The 9190-nt window shown below is 35.4% G+C and overlaps 1 long non-coding RNA gene across 1 annotated transcript; it reads right to left on the reverse strand.

Moving 5' to 3' along the window:
- Nucleotides 1-1367: 1367 nt before the first annotated feature.
- On the reverse strand, nucleotides 1368-4611 carry LOC141676912 (uncharacterized). Its single transcript, XR_012557223.1, has 3 exons — nucleotides 4443-4611; nucleotides 4300-4357; nucleotides 1368-1566 (listed from the first exon to the last, which is right to left on the reverse strand). It is a non-coding gene; the product is annotated as an uncharacterized LOC141676912 (long non-coding RNA).
- Nucleotides 4612-9190: the final 4579 nt, after the last annotated feature.

The following is a 9190-nucleotide window of genomic DNA, read 5'->3' on the forward strand; positions in this document are numbered from 1 at the left end:
ATTATTCGAAAATAAATCCAAATTATTTAGTTAATGAATTTTAATTGATTATTTAATTCGGGTTAATTATTTCTTATGATTTAAAAATTCCGAAAAATAGTTCGAGCTTTAAAAAATTATTTTAAATTATTTTCCAGGCTCAATAATTCTTATAAAATTATTTTCGGGTGTTCGAGCACTATTATTTAGTTATAAAATGATTCGGAGACCCGTTTTAATTCCGAAAAATGTTCAAAAATTCATATTAAATAAACCGTTCGTCCGTTTAATACGAAACGAACGCGTACAGACTCAGAAAAATATTCCGCTTTCATTAAAAATACTTTTGAGACCCAAATCATTTTGTTTCGAAAGGTTACTTATTTTACAAGTCATTCTAAGTCGATTATTGATCGATAAATCGTATTTTGACCCAATTTCAGTTTTAAATGTACCGAGTCCTGTGTTATATAAATTATGTGATACGTGAGTTATGTGATTGCGTGTTATATGAATTATGTGTGTATGTGGATCAAGAGTCCTGTGATTTTCTGTTATATTTATGTGTGGGCTATCGTATGGGTAGACGATAGGATTTTGACGCGCAGTTCATCGAGTGATTATCGTTTAGACAATTAAAGCTATATCTTTTAATTATAAATGCGGATCTCTCGAGTTGATCGGGACAAGACGTTGGATAAAGAATGAGATGGAATGGTATAGGGTATCTGGCTTCTAGCAATCGCAGGAGCAGCATATCAGTCAAGTGTTGAAAAGAAGGACGGTGATGTCTTGAGACAGAATGTCAGAATAGATGCATCTTTACGAGTGTGACTAACTGCTAAAACCCAAAGGCAGGTATTTCTATCATCACTTATTGTTCAAGTGATATTTATTTTGAATCGTATCATGCAAGTATTGCTTTCCCTATTCTCAGTTTAGAATCGATAAATGTTTTACATATCGCTGAATTAAATAATTCTGTTTATGCAAGTATTCTTTCGCTATTCTATGTTCAGAGTAGCTAAGTGATTTTACTTATCCAAATATCAGATTTATAAATGTTGTGGATTTTGAGAAAGATGACGTTGTTTTAATTTTCTGCCCAAGTGAATGGGCGAATAAAATTTATAAGGGTGTCGAGTATTATGATCCCTTTCAATAAAAATGTTTTAAGATTGGATGTGTAACACCCCCAAATCCGGGGTCGGGGATTCGGGTTGTCACGAGTTCCATTTCCCTTATCAATACTTAATCTTAACAGTCAACCAACTACTGCGTACTGTGACCCCACAATATACACACACCACAAGTTATAGTCTCAGAGATGAATACCAAAAATAACACAAGTCATTTTATTCCACAATTATAAACTGTTACACCTTAAAAGGGTTTCTGAATAGATTTACATTTCCTTGCCATTATTACAATTCATAAATATACATAAGTCTGGTACATCGAAAGTTAAAAGCCTAGCCTATTGGTAGATCCTACCTTGCCTATAACGGCATCAATGCCTACAGGAAACTGCAGAACGTTTCCTAACCGCTTGCGAATCGGGAGCTTGGTCCTGTTCATCTTTTCTAGCTGTTGTTGTGTGATGAAAGAAGAAAGCAAGGGTGAGCAACAAGCCCACCGAAATAATATGTATAATAATTAACAATATATGAGCATTCTCATAGAACTCATGAAAGTCTTGGTCAAGAAGAAATGAACCAAGTTGATATCTTAACGCGACCAAGTCGCAAAATATTCAGTATATATATATACATATATACTTTTCACAATCTTTGAAATCCTCTGACATGTATAATATACACAGAGTTCCATTTTATAACTGTATAAAAATATCGTTGCAAGGTGATCTCATATATCTAACCTTGTCTCAACGTTTTTCTGAAAATCTTTGACATGCATAAGATAATCATTTACTAGATATAAGTTTAAAAGATGAAGTTACAAGATACTCCAATATACTTATATCTTTTCTGAATACTACTTGAACTACCACCGTTCAAGGTATCATCAGTTTCAAAATTTCATCCCACTGATGAGACTACAAGATAAGACTTGAATAGATTCAATCTTTGAAATATCATTGAATGAAATGAAGTTACGAGATACTTCATTAAGTCCTGATATATATATATATATTCATATATATCTCCCATACATTTCCTGAAAACCTCTGTCATGTAAAGTATGAACAGAGTTACAATATCCAATAAATTTGGAAAGAAAATAATTTTGGCATAAACCCGATATCTTGCTGAGATACCAATAAGTAACCTTTTCTACTAGTAGATGGATGAATCCCCCACCGGTCATCACCCTGGCCGCATTAGGACCTTGTGCTGGACCGCCACCCGGCCACTTACGCGTTGATGGACTGCCACCCAGCCACTTACACTTTCATGGACGCCCACTGAGCCCATGTTGCTTATGCCGACTCGATAGATGGACTTACTTCCCGAACGTTGGGTAAGTAATCAATTCATTAACCAAAACCGCAACCTTGTTGCGAATATAAAATACACCACAGAGCCGGATCCCTCTGGTTTTGAGCGAGTATTTAAATCCCCTTTAAAAAGGAAGATCTGAATATTATTATTTAAATAATAATCCCATAAAAAATAATCTTTATACAAATAATTGAAGTAGAAGTTGTAAAACTTATACTTGAAACGAGTATTAAATAACCAAAGATATACTTATATGAAAGTACTATCTTTATTTGAATATTCAAAAATAAGTTTGATTATCGACACCTTATTCTTTAATAAAATAAAGAATATATCTCCGCAAATAATCGGAGTCATAGGTCCTCAAATGAATATTCAAATAATATTTATTAAATAATATAAACTGAGTCATAAGCCCTCGAATGAATATTCAAATAATATTCAATTAATAAAATAAACTGAGTCATAAGCCCTCGAATGAATATTCAAATTAATATTCAATTAATAAAATATACTGAGTCATAAGCCCTCGAATGAATATTCGAAATAATATTCATTAAATAAAATAAAAGGAGTCATAAGCCCCCGAATGAATATTCGAAATAATATTCATTAAATAAAATAAAAGGAGTCATAAGCCCCCGAATGAATATTCGAAATAATATTCATTAAATAATATAAAGTTATCGAATAAACCTTATTCGATTAATAGTTTTAAAAACTATCCATATATATATATATATATATTATACTCGGGAGTCTCGCCTCCCGGTTTTAGAAAAAGTTCACCTTTTGATCCCCTATACTAAGGGTATACGCAAATACCGCTTATCTCTAGCATAGGTATTATGCAACGAATAAGCATTTGAACTAACAGATATATAAATCAAGAATACAAAACAGGCATGCATATATACCATATCACATGCTACAATATATCGCAAGAATTTGCTAATAACAAATATGCATTTATCACAAGATCATGCATATACACATATACATCATAACAACAGTATAGCGGGTAAAAAACTTGTCTGAGTGCTCCCGGATAGACTTAAGCTTAGAGTGGGTCCGATAACCTATGAACAACAACATAAGTTGAAATTAAACCCCGGTCGCTTAAGAAACTAGACTTTAACCAATTGAACCCTAACGTTCGCTTATGGTCACTCCTACGCTTAATGAATCACCTAAGTCGTTCGAGTACCCTCGGATCCACCATTTTTAATAAATTAACCATTAAGAGTTTTAAGGCGATTCTTTCGCGAGTACCTTACCAACTGCCTAATCCACTTTAAATAATTGTTTCATACTCCAACTAGTCATTTAAGGGTCTTAACCAAGGTTTCAAAGTAAGGCGAGGGGTAATGGTTCGTTCGCGAAACGCCGTTAATTAAAACGGTCGTTTTTCCTAAACCGTACCTCGGATTCAAGCGAACCACATATCAAAACGAAACTCGTAACATGAAATATCTAAACATGGGAATGGTCAGAATCTTACAGTGAGTTCACGGGTCCTAAAGTTAAGAACAAAAACAGTCTAAGGTAAATCGGGCATTACGACGGCTATGTTTACGCGATTACCAATTTTCTCACTACACCAAAACCTCACCAAACAACCCCCAATCATTAACACATCAAAACCTCAACTAAATAATACTATACAAGTCCTTATTCTCCAGATTCTTCATCTCATCCAATCACAATCAAGTTCTATTAACTATAATAAGATTCATTCACCAAATTACTCCAAATTCAAATCAAACTACTAATAATCAAAGTTCATGCTTCTCATTTAGAAAACCAACCATCAAACTCACTAATAATCAAAGTAAAGGCTAGGTTTTGAAGTTTATACCTTCCTTGGGAGGTGTTAAGTAGCTAGGAAGCTTTAGGGAGCCTCCTACAAGCTTGATCTTTCCAAAGAAATCAAGAACACAAAGTTAGGCTTTGAAGTTTCTAAAAGTACGATTTAACGAACTGTAAAAATGAGGGTCTTACCATGCTTATTTGGATGAGACTTGTGAACAAGAGTTGTAGGCCATCTCAATACCTTTCCAACGAGCTATAGAAAACAACATTTGAGTGAGAAATGAAGGAGATACAGCAGTTTTAATGTGCTGGTTCTGTTTTGGCCGAGAGCAATGGAAATGGGGGAGAAAAAAGCTTGCTTGTGTTGACTTATTTTGTGGTGTAAATGGAATGGTAGGTGGATATTTGTTTGGCTAACTCTTGGTTAGTTAGTGGAAAGTGATATAAGCAAGCCTATGTCACCACTTGCATCACTCTTGCCACTTGTCCTCTTCTTATGGTGGAAGCTTTTCATTAAGCTTAATCCTTGTTAATTAGGTGCTTTAATACTTGTATTATCCTTGCTAATCCCCTAGCTACTTGCCCAAGCTTGATCCTTAGTCGTTTAATTGCTTTACGACTCGTTTATTATTCATTCTCGTTGATCGTTTGAGGGATCATATCCGGGATCTTATTACTTGGGTTCCCCTAAACCTTTCTTAATATTTTATATTCCTTTTATAATCCTCTCTTATAACCCTTAAATTTAAATCATTTTAATCATGTTACCTTATACTCAATTCTTTCGGTATCTGGTGGATTTTCGGGAAAAATCAAAGTGTCCGGATCCGAATTCTAATGACCTTTACATACACTCATTTACTTTATGGAATACTAATACGATCTTAGAATTTCCATAACAGTACTCCTATATAACGTGGTCTGATAATTTTCCTTAATCAGCATTGTCAGCAAAAGTTACTATTCATCCGGGTTTCAAAAATTTTCAAAAATTAGGGTTATTACAGTCTCCCCTCCTTAAAAGGATTCCGTCCCGGAATCAGATAGAAAACCGTTGGGGATACTTTCTTAGCATTGCACTTTCTAACTCTCAAGTCAATTTTCCCACATTGTGGTTCTACCACCAACTCTGACTAGTTTGATAACTCTTCTCCTAAGCACTTGTCCCTTTTTGATCTATAACCCTTCCTGGTTGCTCTATATAGGTTACGTCTGGTTGCATGTCTATGCGCTCATATGCCCCTATTTGTCTGGCATCCGGATTACACTTCCTTCACATTGATACGTGGAACACGTTATGAATTTACTACATGTTCGGGGGTAGGGCTAGCTCATATGCTAACTTCCCAATACGTCTTAATATCTCCAAGGGTCCAACACTTCGTGGGCTTAGCTTTCCTTTCTTTCCGAACCTCATCCATCCTTTCCAAGGGAATACCTATAACAGCACTAGGTCCCCTACTTCCTATTCTTTATCCTTTCGTGTCAAATCAACATACTTCTTATGTCCATCTTGGGCTACTACCAGTCGTCCTCTGATTAGATCTATTATATCCTTGGTCCTTTGGACTACTGCAGGTCCGAGCATCTTGCGCTCTACAACTTCATCCTAACATAAGGGAGATCAACATTGTCTTCCCTCAAGAATCTCATAAGGCGATACCTCGATACTTACATACGATCGATTATCATAAGAAAACTCAATCCGCGTTAAGTGATCATTCCAAATTTCTTTCAAGTCTATTGTACAAACTCTCATTATCTCATCTAGATCTACAGCTTTTGCTTCTCAATACCCACTCTTTTCCAGTTCGTAATCGTTATTATCTTTCGTACCAAATTTTATACTGATTACACTTTTGCTCGTTAGCGTTTTATAACCTTTTAATAATCGCGTCAACCTTAGTATCATGAACGCGTTAGAATCGGAATACCACCATACTTGGTACCACTTCATCTCTAGCTGCCTCCATCTTCGAAAGCTTGGTCCTTCAAATAGAAGTTAAAGAATTTATTGAGAGATCACTATGATCATGAACACTTGTTATATTGTATAGTTAGTACGGAAGGTGGCCAGCCTTTAGTACTTGACAAGCAATTAAACAATAGATGGTATCCTACTAGGCTTCTATCACACAGATAGATAGTCATTCGGCAATACCTCCCCTTCTGGAAGGGTTGTTCTTCTCAGCTTATATGAAATGAAAAGGAGAGAAAAGAACGAATTAAAGAGAATTGTATATATATAAAATATACTGCCACAAAATATCTGGCTTGGAATCTACCTCTGAACTATAGAGGTTTGTCATAGGAGAACAAAACATATACGTATATATATCAACATCAAGTATTATAGCATCGTATTTCACGTGTCTGAATATTTACTATTCCGTCCATCATTCTATGGACCCATGCTCTTGCTCGAGCTTATAAACAATCACCTTTGAAACTCCCTCGATATCGAAAATCGAATCTGGGATTTCATTCTAGACGTCATCGTTATTAGAATTCTATGCTTGCATCGCAACTTTCCTCGTATAGTAATACGACTCTCTATTGATAAGAAGGAATAAGTATTCAATAGGTAGATAATTGACTTAATTAGCCTATCAATGATAACTTATACACCACCACGACCCGATTAGTGGTACTCACTCTCAACATCCATTCCAATACAACTCTCACGGTTGTAAGTAATCGGCTCATTACTCGTAGAATCATTCCTGCATTACTATGGTCCACCGTTGACCTACTATAGTCATTCGTTTTCCATGAAGTCTTAATAGCTAACCATACGGAGTCCATACATATCGTATCAAATTCTTCTAAGGAGGTAACATGATCACCGTTCATGATTCATAAAGAACACTCCTGAACTTGACGTACATATGACATGAAGCAGATAAAATTACAGAAGAGTTTCAATGAAAGCAACGATAGCAGGTTAATACCATTATTAACCATATGTCTTTATTAGGAGACATGAAGCTCAAAGGTTAATTTAGTCCTTTCGTAACATGGTCCTGGCTTATCTCAAGATATGACCTTATAAGATAGATAGCCCGCTCACGGCGATTACATAAATTAAATCTTTACCAAACTACTATCACGGTTGAGTATCGCACAATCATCAGAAGGAATGTCAATCTTCCACACCATAATACAACCTTCACGGCTTTAACCATTATCACTGTATTCCTCTGGCACAAGCGCCTATAATTGTCCTCTTACACTTAAAGTGTCGGCCATCTCTTTTGCCTTTCCTGATAGTAAAATTTCCTTACAATCAATGTCATTTTAACCACCTCCAACTAAATTTTCTACCTCATTTCAATCACTGCTTATGTGAAAATGCTTCTCTTAATAACTGGTGAGAAAAAAAATCACCATTTTTCCATAAGTCATTGCCTTAGTCTTTAGATGTGAACATTGCCACGACTGACTCTCGATCATACTTAGGACGTCTCTTATCTTGGGTCCTTCTTGTTTTCACCAATCTCGACCGTCATTGGATCGATCTATACTTTCTTATGGTTCAACACATGCCCACCTGGAATTATTATAATTATGTCATATTTCCTTTATCAAAATTTCTATTCTTGAGAACTTTAAATATTACCTTTCACCTTGTAAGACCTCTAAGGTTATCCTTGAATCGTTCCTCCTGTATTCCCTAGATACAGGGCATATCAAAATACCATTTACTAATACTAGAACCATTTCCTATATACTTCTGAAAAATTTCCCCACTGATCCTTAAAGGTTGTTGTTACCTTAATCCTTTCCAATTCATACTTTCAAAACTCATATTGTCCCTATTAAGGGCAAAATTCCAACCTTTATGCATTCCCCTAGGGTTCATCTTAAGTTATCGAAGTTATATCCTTTATTCCACCTTTAAAAAGGTACTTGCATCCTTCCATGGATAAATCAAGTCATATATCCTTGATAGATTATCTTATTCAATCATTCCCACCTCGATAGTCTATACCAATTTCACAATAGCATCCTTATTCAAACTGAGGTCAATCCATATGGCCTCCAAAAGATAACAACGGTTTTTTTTTTCGCTTTGCTTGCCTAATTTGGTAATGACAACAGGGATGTTCTGGAAGATATTCGTCGTGTTCAACGTGAACTTCTTCTTAATAATTCCTTATTTACTTTTGTTGTTTATCTCAACAGTCATCTCAATATTGGGATATCTTTCATACATAGCGTCTCCATTTCTGGGTATTAAACCACCGGTCTTACACTTCACATTCTTGAAGGTCACTTCCTTCATCCAATTTTCCTAATTTCTTACTTCCCTGTCTCCTCAGTCTATCCACGTCCCATTATTTATCCTTCGAACTATCTCAAGGTTTCCTCGAATCCTCCCAACTTACAGGGGATAAAATATATGTATCTCTTATGCCTTCAACCATCAATTTTAACTCATGGTGAATCACCCTCATCCTGACGATTACATACTTTTCTATTTCTATTGCTACGAGTCTTTAGGGTTTCCTCATACCCAACTCCCTTATCATTCCTCAAACTCTATTGCCTTTATATTCCTTTCCACTTCGGTTTCTTTTTATTTTCCTTTCTCTTATCATTATTTCATGAACCAACACAACATAAGCATTGATTTCAAATATCCCGTCATTCTGGATTCGTGTTCTCAGAACGAATCTTGACAACTTTTACAACTTAGATTCATAACTCATCATACTCGTCCGCCTTTGTTCTGGCTCTAAAGCTTTTACACTATCTCCATAACCTTGGGAATTACTTTCCCGAAAACAATTGACTAACTTTTAATCAGTTTATCATAACCTCTTGCTCCGTGACTTTCTTGGTCTTTCACCAGTGGGTGGTCTCTCTCTTAGGAGGGTAAGTGACAAAAACAGTCTTTTGTGATTCGTCAATCATTTAGAATCTCAAATGATTCC

Source organism: Apium graveolens, chromosome 8, assembly GCF_009905375.1.
Source record: "Apium graveolens cultivar Ventura chromosome 8, ASM990537v1, whole genome shotgun sequence".
Classification (NCBI taxonomy): domain Eukaryota; kingdom Viridiplantae; phylum Streptophyta; class Magnoliopsida; order Apiales; family Apiaceae; genus Apium; species Apium graveolens.